A 15,353-nucleotide genomic window follows, 5' to 3' on the forward strand; every position below is an offset into this window, starting at 1 on the left:
AACTATTATACCTAGTTAAAATAAATACAAACTTGCCTGTAAAATAAAAATAAACCCTAAGCTAGCTACAATGTAACTATTAGTTATATTGTAGCTATCTTAGGGTTTATTGTACAGGTAAGTATTTAGTTTTAAATAGGAATAATTTATTTAATGATATGAATATTTAATTAGATTTATTTAAATTATATTTAATTTAGGGTTAGGCTTAGGTTTAGGGGTTAATAAATTTAATATAGTGGGGGCAACGTTAGGGGCGGCAGATTAGGGGTTGATAAATGTAGGTAGGTGGCGGCGTGTAGGGGGGCAGATTAGGGGTTAATAAGTATAATGCAGGTGGTGGTAGTGTGGGGGGCAGATTAGGGGTTAATAAGTATAATGTAGGTGGCGGCGGTGTCGGGGCGGCAGATTAGGGGTTAATAAGTATAATGTAGGTGACGGCAGTGCAGAGGGCGGCAGATTAGGGGTGTTTAGACTCAGGGTACATGTTAGGGTGTTAGGTGTAAACTTTACCATAGGAATCAATGGGATATCGGGCAGCAGCGAACATGAGCTTTCGCTGCTTTCAGACTCCCATTGATTCCTATGGTATTTGCCACCTCCAGGGCGGCGGATTGAAAACCAGGTACGCTGGGCCGGAATAGTGGCGAGCGTACCTTGTAGAAATTTGATAACTAGCAAAAGTAGTCAGATTGTGCCAAATTTTCATTCGGAACATCTGTAATGACGTAAGTATCGATCTGTGTCGGACTGAGTCCAGCGGATCGTATGTTACGCCACAAAATTCTACTTTTGCCAGTCTGTAGGGTTTGATAACTAAGGGGAATCAGGCTCGCCACCCATACGCTGTGGAATTCCTGCGTATTTGCATTTGACGGCTTGATAAATAGATCCCATTGAATGATCAATAAAGAATAGCTTGAACTTTGACAAACAACTAGTATATCATTTTGGAAATCCTTATCTTTTTCTTCAGTGTTATGCTATAATCAAAGTCTTAGGGCATGTGCTGAATTTGATACAAAAAATCCTTGCATATGTAATACCTAAATAATTGACCACTGCAAAGGAAAAGACCAAAATTTAAAGAGGCATTCTAGTCAAAATAAAACTTTCATGATTCAGGCAGGACATGCAATTTTAAGCAACTTTTTAATTTACTTTTATAATCAAATTTGCTTTGTTTTTTAATATTCTTTGTTTAAAGATAAATCTAAGTAGGCTCATATGCTAATTTCTAACCCCCTGTTAGCTGCCTCTTATCTCAGTGCATTTTTAAAGTTTTTTTAATGCAAGACAGTGCTAGTTCATGTGTGCTAAATAGATAACATTGTGCTCACTTCTGTGGAGTCAGCTAAAATGCAAGTCTGTCAATAGAACTGAGATAAGGTGGCAGTCAGCAGACGCTAAGATACAAAGTAATCATAGAGGTAAAACATATATTAATATAACAGCGTTGGTTATGCAAAATTGGGGAATGGGTAATAAAGGTATTATCTATCTTTTTAAACAATAGAAATTCTGGAGTAGACTGTCCCTTTAAAGATTGGTCATGGAAGTAAGATTAATTAAAGGCTCACATTGTAAAATTCAGCATATAAAAAAAAAATCACCTATAATCAAACAATTAATATCATATACAAACTGGAAATACAGTTAAAGGGACAGTCAAGGCCAAAAAAAACCTTTTATTTTTCAAATAGGGCATGTAATTTTAAACAACTTTCCAATTTACTTTTATCACCAATTTTGCTTTGTTCTCTTGGTATTCTAGTTGAGAGCAAACCTAGGAAGGCCCATATGATAATTTCTAAGCCCTTGAAGGCCGCCTCTTATCACATGCTTTTGCATTTGCTTTTCACAACAGGGAAGAGTAGTTCAGGTAAACCATATAGATAACATTGTAATCATGCCCGTGGCTTGTGGCAGACACTGCACTAATTGGCTAAAATGCAAGTCAATAGATAATAACTAAAATTCATGTGATTAGGGTCAGTCAGAAGATGCTTAGATATAAGATAGTCACAGCAGTAAAAAGTGAATTAATATAACTGTGTTGGTTTTGCAAAACTGGGAATGGGTAATAAAAGGATTATCTATCTTTTTAAACAACAAAAATTCTGATGTTGACTGTCCCTTTAAAAGACAAAAAATCTTAAACTCACTGTTTAGCCACCAGTAGTGATGTCGCGAATAGTTCGCCGGTGAATAGTTCCCGGCGAACATAGTATGTTCGCGTTCGCCACGGCGGGCGAACATATGCAATGTTCGATCCGCCCCCTATTCGTCATCATTGAGTAATACTTTGACCCTGTACCTCACAGTCAGCAGGCACATTCCAGCCAATCAGCAGCAGACCCTCCCTCCCAGACCCTCCTACCTCCTGGACAGCATCCATTTTAGATTCATTCGGAAGCTGCATTCTTAGGGAGAGGAGGGACAGTGTATCTGCTGCTGATTAATAGGGAAATCGCTAGCTAGGCTAGTGTATTCAGTGTCCACTACAGTCCTGAAGGACTCATCTCTGCTGTAAGGACAGCACTGCAAAAAGCCCTTTTTAGGGCTAGAACATGTCTGCTTTTTTTTTTTTCCTGTGTAATCTAATTGCAGTTGCCTGCCTGCCAGCGTGTGTGTCAGGCTCACAGCGTATACTGTGCCCACTTGCCCAGTGCCACCACTCATATCTGGTGTAACAGTAGTGTAGATTTAAAAAAAAAAAACACTTTTTTGACTGTGTTAAATAATAGCAGTCAGTTTCCTTCACACGTGTGCGTTGCAGTGCCTGCCTGCCAGGGCACAGTATCACCCCAGTGCAACTCATATCTGGTGTAACAGTAGTGTAGATTTAAAAAACAAAACACTTTTTTGACTGTGTTAAATAATAGCAGTCAGTTTCCTTCACACATGTGCGTTTCAGTGCCTGCCTGCCAGGGCACAGTGTCACCCCAGTGCAACTCATATCTAGTGTAACAGTAGTGTAGATTTAAAAAAAACAACACTTTTTTGACTGTGTTAAATAATAGCAGTCAGTTTCCTTCACACGTGTGTGTTTCAGGGCCTGCCTGCCAGGGCACAGTGTCACCCCAGTGCAACTCATATCTGGTGTAACAGTAGTGTAGATTTAAAAAAACAACACTTTTTTGACTGTGTTAAATAATAGCAGTCAGTTTCCTTCACACGTGTGCGTTTCAGTGCCTGCCTTCCAGGGCACAGTGTCACACCAGTGCAACTCATATCTGGTGTAACAGTAGTGTAGATTTAAAAAAAACAACACTTTTTTTCACTGTGTTAAATAATAGCAGTCAGTTTCCTTCACACGTGTGCGTTTCAGTGTCTGCCTGCCAGGGCACAGTGTCACCCCAGTGCAACTCATATCTGGTGTAACAGTAGTGTAGATTAAAAAAAAAAACACTTTTTTGACTGTGTTAAATAATAGCAGTCAGTTTCCTTCACACGTGTGTGTTTCAGTGCCTGCCTGCCAGGGCATAGTGTCACCCCAGTGCAACTCATATCTGGTGTAACAGTAGTGTAGATTTAAAAAAAACAACACTTTTTTGACTGTGTTAAATAATAGCAGTCAGTTTCCTTCACACGTGTGCGTTTCAGTGCCTGCCTGCCAGGGCAGAGTGTCACCCCAGTGCAACTCATATCTGGTGTAACAGTAGTGTAGATTTAAAAAAAAAAAAAAAACTTTTTTGACTGTGTTAAATAATAGCAGTCAGTTTCCTTCACACGTGTGCGTTTCAGTGCCTGCCAGAGCACAGTGTCACCCCAGTGCAACTCATATCTGGTGTAACAGTAGTGTACATTTAAAAAAAAAAATACAATTTTGACTGTAATAGATTGAATAGCTGTTAGTTGTCTGCAAGCATGTGTGTCAGGCCTACAGCGTCTACTCTGCCAACTTCTGCCAGTGCACAGTGCCACTCATATCTGTTGTCACAGTAGCTTGCACGCATAGTACCACTAATCGAAAAAAAAAAATGACAGGCAGAGGCAGGCCACCCCGCAGGGGCCGTCGTGTTCGTGGTGCTGTGATTCCCTTTGGCCCTAGAATAATGCCCAGTGTTCAGAGGCCACGTACCCCAAATTCGAACAGTTCTGAGGACATAGTTGACTGGCTAACACAGGACACCCAAATCTTCTACAGCTTCCGCTCAGAACCTTGACGCACCATCCTCCTCCAGCTTAGCTTCGGGCACCTCTCAAGTTACGACTCGCCCGCCTGCCGCCACCACCAACAGTAGCACCACAGCCGCTTCACTTGATCTGTCAAAGGAGTTATTTACACATCAGTTGGAAGAAATGAGTGATAGTGATGCGCAACCATTATTGCCAGAAGATGTAGATAACAGGGATATGTCTCAGTCAGGCAGCATTACACACATGGACGTAACAGGGATTAAACTGATAAGAATAGAACTACTTAACACACCACTCCTATCTGTTGGCACATTAGATTGCACGCGCAGTGCCCCAAATTTGAAGTAGGAGGACCGACCAAGCATCTTTTTCCATCTCCCGGTTCCTAAAATTGATGCCATATACACATCCCCTGATAGGGGACGTAACAGGGATTAAACTGATAAGAATAATACTACTTAACACACCACTCCTATCTGGTGGCACATTAGATTGCACGTGCAGTGCCCCAAATTTGAAGTAGGAGGACCGACCAAGCATCTTTTTCCATCTCCCGTTTCCTAAAATTGATGCCATATACATGTCCCCTGATAGGGGACGTTACAGGGATTAAACTGATAAGAATAGTACTACTTAACACACCACTCCTATCTGGTGGCACATTAGATTGCACGTGCAGTGCCCCAAATTTGAAGTAGGAGGACCGACCAAGCATCTTTTTCCATCTCCTGGTTCCTAAAATCGATGCAATATACACGTCCCCTGATAGGGGATGTAACAGGGATTAAACTGATAGGAATAGTATTACTTAACACACCTTTATAATAACGCAGAGAGAGGCAACGCAGAGAGAGGAGTCTGAAGAAGAGGAGTCAGAGGAGGAAGGTGGCTTTGAGGAGGTGGAAGACCAAACACAGCAGGAGTCCCAGGGGGCTTGTTGTCACCTTTCGGGGACCCTTGGTGTTGTACGTGGCTGGGTGGAGGAAGAGACCTTCAATGACATCAGTGAGGACAAGGAATGGGACATGGCTAGCTTAGTATCCAACCTTGTGCAAATGGGGAGTTTGCAGTTGTGCAAATGGACTGTTTGCAGTTAATTGCGGTACGTTAAAGGGACAGTCTAGGCCAAAATAAACTTTCATGATTTAGATAGAGCATGTAATTTTAAACAATTTTCCAATTTACTTTTATCACCAATTTTTGCTTTGTTCTCTTGGTATTCTTAGTTGAAAGCTTAACATAGGAGGTTCATTTGCAAATTTCTTAGACCTTGAAGCCCACCTCTTTCAGATTGCATTTTAACAGTTTTTCCCCACTAGAGGGTGTTAGTTCACGTATTTCATATGGATAACACTGTGTTCGTGCACGAGAAGTTATCTGGGAGCAGGCACTGATTGGCTAGACTGCAAGTCTGTCAAAAGAACTGAAAAAAGGGGTAGTTTTCAGAGGCTTAGATAAAAGATAATCACAGAGGTTAAAAGTATATTATTATAAATGTGTTAGTTATGCAAAACTGGGAAATGGGTAATAAAGGGATTATCTATCTTTTAAAACAATAAAAATTCTGGTGTAGACTGTCCCTTTAAACGTGGAGTTTGGTCTGTCACTGTGAAGCGGGCGTAACCCTTACACTACCTGATCGATACAACATCATACCTGATGTTTTAAAGCACGTTATTCCAAACAATTTAGGAATGTTAGGTGATTTATGCCCTTTATGGCTTAAAACCAGACTCTACTCTGCTACAGTCCAGGTGTTAGTCCCCTTGAAACAACTTTTCCATCACTATTGTGGCCAGAAAGAGTCCCTGTGGGTTTTAAAGTTCGCCTGCCTATTGAAGTCTATGGCGGGACGCCCGGTTCGCCCGTTCGCGAACAGTTGTGGAAGTTCGCGTTTGCCGTTCGCGAACCCAAATTTTTATGTTCGCGACATCACTAGCCTCCAGTAATACAGTGACCTATTGTTGCAAAGTCAAAATGTTATACAGTATATTCATTTAGATATATGGTTATAGATATATAGCTATAGATATATATTTTACAAAAATATATACAGATATAGGTATTTTAAATATTTCTTAACACATCTTTGACTTTAGTTTAGTTCTCCAAGAGCACCTTCAGGTTAATTTGTGAGCAAAAGACAAAAAAAAGCTTTTGTAGCACGCCCCATTGAAGTCTATAGTTGGCGAGATAGAATTTTACTTTCAACTTATATTACTAGTATAAGTGCTACTGATTTAACTTGAGCACAGCTAGTTCAACAGCTCTAATATTTTGCTTCACTTGTAATCAAGCCCAATGTCTGCTTGCCATAGCACTCATAGGGGTAGATTTAGCAATGTGCAGGCGGACATCATCTGCTGTAGTGGATCATGTCTGCCGCACATCAATAAATGCCGACATCATTGCACAAGGATTTCTAGTGAATTGCTTGTGCAATGCCGCCCCTGCACATTCGCTGTCAATCGGCCGCTAGTAGGGGGTGTCAATTATCCCAATCGTATGTGATCAGGCTGATTGCTGTCCGCCACCTCAGAGGTTGAGGACGAGTTAAGGAGCAGAGGTCTTATGACCGCTGCTTCTTAACTTACATTTCCAGCGAACTGGAAAGCACGGGAGTAGATAGCAACATCCGCTGCTTGGTAAATCTACCACATTAAGTGAGATTTGCAAGCAGTTGTTATATTCACTAACATATCACAGTGATGAATGATTAATTCACTGAACTGCGCAGATAGTGTCTATACAAGACTTTCTTCTGCTCTCCTTTGCCTGTATCAGTCACTCTTACACCCTTTTGTCTCTGTTCTGCTCTGGCATTGGTTAGGAAGCTTTTGTGCCTCTGTAGGTTTTAATAATGCACAAATAAGATAATGATTTAAAATAAATATTCTTAGAAGTCCATTGCTGCTTCTGACCCTACCTAGGTATGCTTTTCAACAAAGGATATAAAGAGTATGAAGCAAATTAGATAATAGAAGTCAGTTAGAAAGTTGTTGAAAATGGCATACTCTATCTGATTTATTAGTAAGGGCAGACTAGCAGTGGCATTTTTGAGAATAATACAGGTAGAGAAGATTTGTGAACCTTGGGGAGCCGTTGTGCATTTATAAATTCATCTTCTAAACTTACTTGTGCAATTTACTTCCAATTCAACTTGTTTTTAAGTTAAATTTTTTTTGAATTTACATTCAGAAATGGTGCTTTTCATTGGCTGTTGAATCTGTCATCTTCCTATGCACGCCCCCTTATTTGTGAAAGGTGTAACGTGTAAGTTCAATCTGCTGCTGAACATGTATATGTGTGACAGTGTGTGTTACAGCTTTGTTTGTGTGGCCTTCTGGGTAGGTCTGACTAGGTCTGCCTGTGTGATACAGTGGCCCCTGTGATGAGAGTGGGAAGTGACGTCTCCGGATGGGGGCGTGGTTTAGGCAAAGCAAAGTGCTGATCTGAGGTCCGAGAGTATTGTGGATGAAGTGCACCAGTTCAGGAGAGCTGCTAGTAAACGGCACAATGTGAGTGGTAGACCAAGGGCAACAGATAGGCCCAGAAGCAGATGGGTGCAGCATGCTCGCTGCACGCGGTGTAACCGTACCCATGGTCAGAGTGTCATATGCCCTGCTAAAAACAAAAGATGTAGAAAATGTAACTGAATGGGCCATTTTGAAGTGGCGTGTTAAACTGAATACATTAAGGAGATGCAGGTGGATAGTGACCAGGAGGATCAAGAAGTGTCCTTTGTAGGGTCCGTTGTTGAACAGTCTGGTTCAGGATGAAGATTGGTGGGTTACTCTTACTGTAATGAGAGCCAAAGTTGCCTTTAAGATTGACACAGGAGCAGACATCATTGTTATGTCCCTTGCAGCATTCATAAAACTGCCTCAACAGCCTCAGCTGGCGAAAGTTAAAACAAAAGTTCATAGTCCTGGTGGCCGCATCGTTTGTGCGGGGAAATTTCTTGCCAGCTGCGAGTACAAGCAAAGAAAATTCACCATGTGGGTACATTTGATTAGAGGTCAGTGTGTTAACAACCTATTGAGCAGAAAAGCAGCCTGTGGTTTGGGCCTGGTTGTCAGAGTGAATGAGATTTCAGAAGACATGTTTGGTGAATTGGGTCTACTGAATTGCAGCCCAGTCCGATTATCACTTAAAGGTAACACAGTCCCATACAGCATTACCACTCCTCGTAGAATTCCATTCCCGCTCATGTCTCAAGTGGAGAAGGAACTTCTGCGTATGAAAAATATGGGAGTTATTGAAGAGGTTGTTGAAGAAACTGACTGGTGTGCCCCCATTGTGCCTGTTGCGAAGAAAAACAGGAAGGTACACATCTGCATAGACTTGAAAAGGCTGAATGAGGCGGTAAAGAGAGAGAGAGATATGTGATGCAGAGACTTGAAGACATAGCTCAGAAATTGGCTGGGGTGAAGTTCTTCTCTACACTGGATGCTTCCAGCGGCTTCTGGCAGATACTTCTAGATCCAAAGTGCCTCAAACTGACTACCTTCATTACACCGGTAGGACGGTTTTGCCTCTGCAGACTCCGCTTCAGGATATCCTCTGCTCCTGAAATCTTTCAAAGAGAGATGAGTTCTCTCCTAAGAGACCACAAGGGCACGGCAGTCGTCATGGACGATATTTTGGTGTATGGCTCTACATTGGAAGAACATGATCAGCGATTGAGCTGTGTGCTGCAGACCATTATAGAGTCCGGGCTGAAATTAAATAAGGAGAAATGCCATTTTAGGAAGACTGAGTTATGTTACTTTGGGCATATTATCAATGGGGATGGCATCAAGCCGGACCCTGATAAAATCCTTGATATTGAGCAGATGAAAAGTCCTTCTGATGTACATGAGCTGAGACAAATATTGGGCCTTGTGAATTATGTGGGCAGGTTCCTTCCAGATGTATCCACAATACTACACCCTATCACAGAGTTGTTAAAGAAAGATGTTACCTGGGTCTGGGGACCTTCACAGAAAGAATCTTTTGTGCAGGTCAAGTCCCTGCTGGGGTCTGCCCCAGTGTTGGGGTTCTGCAACCCTTCTAAAATGACTGTGGTTAGTGCTGATGTGAGCAGTTATGCAGTTGAATGAGAACAAATTACAGCCCATTGCCTACTGTTCCCGTACACTGACGGCTGCTGAGTCGAAATACGCCCAAATTGAGAAAGAGTGCCTAGTTGCAGTCTGGGGCCTGTGAGCGCTTCCAGCGTTGCTTAGTGGGTTTAGAGAAATTTAGTCTGGAGACTGACCAGAAACCGCTAATCCCTCTAATCAACTCCTATGATATTGACAAAACACCCCTAAGATGCAAGAGACTTCTGATGAGGCTGCTCAGGTTCAACGTTCAGGCAGTGCATGTGCCGGGGAAACAACTGGTAGTGGCAGATACACTTTCCAGGATCCTGCTGGCTGCTGCTGAAGAATCTATAACTGAATCACATGTGAAAGTGTATGTAGATTCAGTTCTGGCATCCAAATCCATTTCGTCAGGGAATCTAGAGCAAATAAGAAAGGAGAAATATTTAGATACTGACCTTCAAGAAGTTATTAAGTACATGAAAGAAGGTTGGCCTGAGAGCCGGGCAGCCTGGATGTCTTTAAGTTCTTACCAGTCAGAAAGGTTGCAGCTCACGGAACTAAATGGGTTGGTGCTGTTCCAGGACCGCATTGTTATTCCTGTTAGCATGCGGCAGGAGATGTTAAGCAGGATTCATGATGGCCACTTGGGCATTACAAAGTGCAGAGAAATAGCAGCTACGGCAGTATGGTGAACTGGGACCAGTTCCGACATCGCAAGCCATGTGTCAAAATGTGCCTTTTGCCGGGAACGCCGGCCTACTCAGAGAAGGGAGCCCTTGATTTCTACTCCGCTGCCTGCAGGTCCATGGCAGAAAATAGCTGCTGATTTGTGCGAACTGCACAGGAAAAAGTACTACTATTCCAGGTATTTCCAGATTGCACCCTTGAATGAGATCACATGTGAAGCCGTTATCACTCGTCTCAAGAGCTTGTTCGCCTGATGGGGCATACCAATGGAGTTAGTGTGTGATAACGGAATGCAGTTTGCTTCCACAGAGTACAGTTCTTTCAGCAGTGAATATGATTTTGTCCATTCTACGTTGAGTCCACATTGCCCACAGGCCAATGGAATGGTTGAAAGGGCAGTTAAAACAACAAAGTTCATTTTGAAGCAATCTGAGCCATACCTAGCCCTCTTGGCCTCTAGGGCAACTCCCATTCAAGCCACAGGTTTAAGCCCAGCACAGCTGATGCTAGGACATCAGATTTGCACCACTTTACCCTCTGTGGTTGTCTTCCAGCCAACTAGCTCTGTTCCTCGGGATGAGGTCCTTAGAAAGGGATGAAGAGGATAAAAGGGGCTATCGATTCTTCTACGACAGGAAACACTCTGTGAGGCCCTTTCAGGAGTTGAATGTGGGGGAAAGTGTCAGAGTTAAACTCGTTGATGAGAAGAAATGGAAGACGCCTGCTATGGTAATTGGACGCTTTCCAGAACCAAGGTCTTATGTAGTCCTTACTGATGGAGGGACACTCACACGTCGAAATCGAAAACATCTTCAGCCAGTACCTGAGAGTTTGGGACTAGATGCCTCAGTACCACTGCCGGTGGGATCCCCTGTTTTAAGAGGGATGCCTTCCCCTCAGCAAGATCACAACGGGGATACTTATTTGCTTCCAGCAGACTCTCATTCACCTTCTTCTGTATCAGAGGACAGTTCATGTAAAATTACATCAAGTGGGAGGGTGGTGAAACTTCCAGCCCAATATCGGGATTAGCACTAGTTAGAGCAGTGACCGGAAGTATGGGCAGAATAATCCCATGGTCACTGTGGACTAGGGTAGTCTACCCCGATGTTCAAGTCAGGATTGTATTTCATGTTGTAAATGTATATCCTCTGTAACTTGTTATTTGTTGTTTACTAAACAAAACTATTTCTGTATGCTTCTTGTATACCTTGTTATTTGATGTATACAAAAAGAAAAAAAAATATGCTTTGTCCTTTGAAAAGGGGGAAGATTTGATGAGAGTGGGAAGTGACGTCACAGAATGGGGGCGTGGTTTAGGGGATTGGTTGTCTGAGTCGCAGTTACCAAGTTAGATGTGTTGTACAAGCTGTATATTATTATGCTCTGCAATAAAATAGAGGTCATGACAGCCCCCATTTTGTAAGCTGTGTAATCAGCTTTTGGATCATTTCGGTGAAGGCTCAAATGAAAGTTAAAAGGCACCAGTCTTGAAGGGACACAAAACTCAATTTTTTCTTTGATGATTCAAATAGAGCATGCAATTTTAAGCAAATTTCTAATTTACTTCTACTATACATTTTTTCTTCGTTCTTTCACAATCTTTATTTTAAAAAGCAGGAATGTAAGTACAGGAACCAGCCCATTTTTGGTTCAGAACCTGATTAGCGCTTGTTGGTTGGTGGCTACATTTAGTCACCAATCAGAAGGCGCTACCCAGGTGCTGACCAAAAAATGGGCCGGCTCCTATGCTTACATTCCTGCTTTTTCAAATAAATATAGTAAGAGAACAAAGACAAATTTATAATAAATAAATAAAAAAGTAAATTATAAAATTGCTTAAAATTGCATGCTCTATCTGAATCATGAAAGAAAAAAAATGGGTTTTGTGTCCCTTTAACTAAATATTTTTTAAAATTATTTTATAAATTATTAAAAATGAATAAACATACTGTGAATTTTATAAATGTATTCTGTGGTTTATTTAGAATATTTTACAGTATGTTTATTAATTTTTAATAATTTATTTACATTTTTATTAATATTTTATATTTAATATTTCAATAATGCGCCTTAAGAATACTAAGTTCTCATGTGCGCTTACCCGACTGCATTAAGATCTAAATTGAGAAACACATATTTTACATTCCAAAATTCTTCACATTCAATTAGATTACGAGTTTTGCGCTAAACAGGGTGCGAACAAAAACGCCAAAAAAATTACACAATAGAACAATTGAGGAAGGAGATCTCCACAATTCGAGAACAGGCACTGAGAAATCCCAAGGGAGGCCCATCTAAAGCATTAAAAAAGAAGAGTGAGGAACTCAATCTGCTACTTGACAAAGAGGCGATTTCCTCATTCAAAGCAATTGATACAAGATACTATACATACGGAAATAAGCCTGACAAATTATTAGCAAATAAATTAAAAGATATGACCAGAGCCTCCACCATTCCACAAATACAGCTAGCAGATGGATCAGTGACCAATGACCCTCGACAGATAGCTAATGAGTTTGCCAATTATTACAGTTTACTTTATAATTTGCCACAACCCAAGCTAGGTGTAGATAAACGAAAATAATTAGATAATTTCCTGGAGAGTAGCACATTAAAAAAAATATCCCAAGAAGATCTTGATTTGCTCAATGCGCCTATCACATCACAGGAGGTACACCTAGCTATTAAAGGATTAAAGAGAAATAAAGCCCCAGGCCCGGACGGGTTCCCAGGCTCCTTCTATAAGGACCTTAAAAATTCTGTGGTACCACATCTAGTAATTATTTTTAACAATATTATGCAAGGCATAGATATACCACAGGATTTGTTGACTGCGAGGGTGACAGTTATTCCAAAACCGGGGAAATGTAAACAATATTGTCAAAACTATAGGCCAATTTCGCTGATAAATCAGGACCTTAAGCTATTCACCAAAATTTTGTCAAACCGTTTGGCTATCCCCATCAAAAATTTAATAAATACTGACCAGGTTGGATTTATAGCTCAGAGAGAGGCTCCAGATAATGTAAGAAAGATTATAGACCTGATAAATCTGGCATCAAATAAAGGAATGCCTTCTCTGTTCCTCTCCCTGGATGCGGAGAAGGCATTCGACAGAATCAATTGGGAGTATATGCTAGCAGTCCTCAATAACGTAGGGATAAGGGGTTCATTTTACACTGGGTTAAAAAAGTTGTATTCTACCCCAGATGCGTTTATAAGACTGTCGGGGTATCAATCGAAGCAAATAGCAATCAGAAATGGGACTAGACAGGGCTGCCCACTGTCTCCATTATTATTCGCACTGTGTATTGAACCATTAGCCCAGAGAATTAGGGACAACCCCAACATATCAGGAATTAAGCTAGGTGGAAACGAATATAAAATATCGCTATTTGCGGATGATGTCATCCTCGCAGTCACTAAACCATTGCTTTCCCTCCCAGTAATATACTCAGAGATAGGTAAATTTGGCCTACTATCAGGGTACAAGGTGAACGAGAGTAAATGTGAGGCCCTAGATATCCACCTACCTAATCACACGAAAAAACTTCTGGAGATCAACTTTGCCTTCTCCTGGGCAAAAACATCCATCAAATATTTAGGTATTTACCTTACAAGAAATATGCACAATCTTTACAGAGAAAATTATAAAGTTATATTTAATCAGGTTAAGACATTGTTGACCAAGTGGGCTAAACATAAACTGTCATTATTTGGAAGGATTATGTCCATCAAAATGACGATACTACCTAAAATCCTCTATTTATTTTGCTCTCTCCCAATAAACGTGCCGATATCAGAGTTACTAACGACGCAGACGGAAATCCTCAAATTTATATGGCAGGGGAAAAGGGCAAGAATTAATAAGAACACTCTGACCAGACATAAATCAGGGGGAGGAGTGGGGCTTCCAGACCTAAGATCTTATTATTATGCAGCTAGAATGGCCCAAACCATTCAATGGCATAAAACGGCAAAGACCCCACAATGGGTTCAACTAGAAACTGATATCATGGAGGTAGGCAGACTAGACAGACTACTATGGGCAGACAAACAAGATAGACCCCAATCTCTAAGGCAATATGTAGCAATACATCACACTATAACTTTATGGGACAAATTGACCAGAACTCATACAATTATTAATAATCGATCTCAAGCTACACCCTTAATACCCATCAAGTCAATAATAAGTTCACAATTGCAGGGAAAATGAGAAATAAAGGTCTATACCGTATTGCAGACACACTTGTAAATGGTAAGATAATAACTTTTCAGCAGTATGAAGGGCTAGGGGAACCTGATAGAAATCTATGGTTTCAATACCTACAACTCAAATCAAGGGTACAAGAGATACTAGGAAACACAAAGAGAGAGCATAACACCACATATGAGTCATTGTGCCTATCTAAAGACTACAAGAGGGGCATAGTTACTATATTATACCCAATTTTTAATGTCAAAGAAAAAGATAAAAAAAACTGTGGCATGATAAAATGGGAAAGGGATTTAGGCAGATCTTGGTCAGTAGAAACATGGACAGAAAATATTCAGAGAGGTCTTAAATTCTCCCCTAATGCTAACTTAAAAGAAAATTACCTCAAAGTAATACACAGGTGGTACATCTACCCCACTAGAGGGGTTAAAGATGAAGAGCGTGCACATCATCAATGCTACAGAGCATGTAACGAAGTGGGGACATATCTGCATATGTGGTGGCACTGTGGGGGAGTCAAGCGGATATGGGATTACATCTCAAATTACTTAAGCATGCTATTAGAAGCAGATATAGCCCTTTCCCCAGAGCAGGCCCTTTTACATTTCCCACTAGAAGGACATTTAAAGAGGCATTCTAAATTAGTTAATATGATTTGTACTATCACACGCATGTGTATAGCTAAGTATTGGAAGACGGCTACCCCTTCATTTGAGTATATTGAAAAGAGAATAGAATACCACTATAATATGTCAAGTGCCACAGCAGAACTCTTAAACACTAAAGACCATTTCATTGAAATGTGGGAACCTTATATTATGCATATTGAAAGGTCTAGAAGGATAGGAAGGACCGACATATAAAAGTCCAGAGTTAGAGGAAGTATTGTGTGAGAATTGTTTCTACCTGTATGGACTAAGATACTTTGTTGGATACGAAAATAATACTATTCGGAGTAAAATCCCGATAGGTCTATAATGAATGTGACTCCTTTTCTTTTGTTTTTGTTTTTTTTTTTAGACTGAACCTATATTGCTTCTTGTTTGAAGTTTATTTGTATTATGATGTTTTGATATGAAAAAATCAATAAAAATATTTAAACAAAATCTACTCACGGTTCCTGAAGTCCGGACATCCAGCTTCATCCAGGCGGTGAGAAGTCTTCATCCAGGTGGCGTTACCTTCATCCCGGTGGCACGGAGCAGAGCTAT

The sequence above is a fragment of the Bombina bombina genome, chromosome 1, assembly GCF_027579735.1.
Source record: "Bombina bombina isolate aBomBom1 chromosome 1, aBomBom1.pri, whole genome shotgun sequence".
NCBI lineage: Eukaryota > Metazoa > Chordata > Amphibia > Anura > Bombinatoridae > Bombina > Bombina bombina.